We start from the raw sequence: 1,705 nt of genomic DNA on the forward strand, positions 1-1,705 counted from the left end.
AGGAGGGACGAACTAGAGAGACAAAGGGATGAATCTCATTGGATCATGGCAGTAAGGCCACTCTTCCACTTACAATACCCCATCGTATATTTAAGTCGTCTACAATGGATTCTACCCGCCGCTCAATGGAAATTATACTTCAAGGCGGCCGCAGCGACTCTTCCACCGTGGTGGCTTAGAATTCAACACGTGCCCTTGGGGGCCTAGGCCGCTACTGTGGGTCAGCAAGTGGACAGCGGTCGCATGTGTCACTTCTAGCTCGGATTCTGACTTAGTGGCGTTCAGTCATAATCCAGCATTTTCTCTTGTACTAGGTTGAATTACGAAGCACGCCGGAGGCGCGCGCTACCTGCCAAAATCAAGGAGATGGTATTCCATGAGTATATCGAGAGCCCGGGCATTGGACGCCCTACCAATTCTTGCTGGTCCACACCCTGAGTCGATCATCGGACTGGCTAGTCGCTATTCTACATCCGACTGGGGCACATCTACGACCCCCGTCTGCTTCCTACCTGAGAATTTCAAGCACTCTTTGACTCTCTTTTCAAAGTACTTTTGATCTTTCCCTCGCAGTACTTGTTTGCTATCGGTCTGTCACCCATATTTAGCCTTGGATGAAATTCACCGCCCGATTGGGTTGTATTCCCAAACAACCCGACCCGTAGACAGTGCCTCGTGGTGTGATAGTGTCCGAGCACAATGGGGATCTCACCCTCTCTGGCGCCCCCTTCTAGGGGAGTTAGGCCTGGTCCTAAGCTGAGGACGTTTCTACAAACTACAATTCGAACGACGGAGCCGCTCGATTCTAAGGTTGGGCTGTTTGTGGTTCGCTCGCTGTTACTAAGGGAATCCTTGTAAGTTTCTTTTTCTCCACTTATTGATATGCTTAAACTCAGCAGGTAATCCTGCCTGACCTGGGGTCGTGGTTGGAGTGCCTAAGCGCGAAAGGGTCCTGGAGTCCGGACGTGCGATGGGCTATAGCCGCGATAACAAAGACAGTTGAGATACAACCACCACTTGCCACGACGTCCGTCGACGTGGACTCACATTTAGGCTATCATCGAGCTTGAGGTGCACGGGAGGCTATTATCCACCCCACGACAACAGTGAGCCCCGTGATTGAGGTGCGATGCGAGGGGGCAACATAATGCATGATGCCCACGCAGACGTGCCCTCGGCCTAATGGCTTCGGGCGCACCTTGCATTCAAATACTCTTTGGTTTACGAGATTCTGCAATTCACACCAAGTATCGCATTTTGCTACGTTCTTCATCAATGCGAGAGCTGAGATATCTATTGCCGAGAGTCATTTTTGTTTACAAAAGAAGCATAGGTCCCCCCAACGCACATCACGGATGGGGTGCGAGGGGCAGGCTGTTGATTTAAGTATTCCTTAGCGCTTTCCATACTGGGGATGAGGGGGAGGCGCTTGTGCAGAGTACCGTAGCACCCCGACCGCACGAACTCCCCAGTTGTTAAAAATGTTCGCGGGCTGTTCTGCTTTGCAGGATTCGACAATGATACTTCCGTCGGTTCACCTACAAAAACCTTTTTACAAATTCTCCTTCCTCCAAATGATAAGGTTCAATGGACATTTTGCGACGTCACAGGGAGCGAACTGCCCACTTTGCTGAGATCCGTATATTTCATTGGATCATTTAATCTGTAGGAGCAACGGGTGGTGTGTACAAGGGTAGGGACATAG

General features: G+C 50.6%; 1 non-coding gene across 1 annotated transcript; it reads right to left on the bottom strand.

Moving 5' to 3' along the window:
* Positions 1 to 1,152: 1,152 nt before the first annotated feature.
* Positions 1,153 to 1,308, bottom strand: LOC124893467. Its single transcript, XR_007050718.1, has one exon. It is a non-coding gene; the product is annotated as a 5.8S ribosomal RNA (ribosomal RNA).
* Positions 1,309 to 1,705: the final 397 nt, after the last annotated feature.

The sequence above is a fragment of the Capsicum annuum genome, unplaced genomic scaffold (assembly GCF_002878395.1).
Source record: "Capsicum annuum cultivar UCD-10X-F1 unplaced genomic scaffold, UCD10Xv1.1 ctg60026, whole genome shotgun sequence".
Classification (NCBI taxonomy): domain Eukaryota; kingdom Viridiplantae; phylum Streptophyta; class Magnoliopsida; order Solanales; family Solanaceae; genus Capsicum; species Capsicum annuum.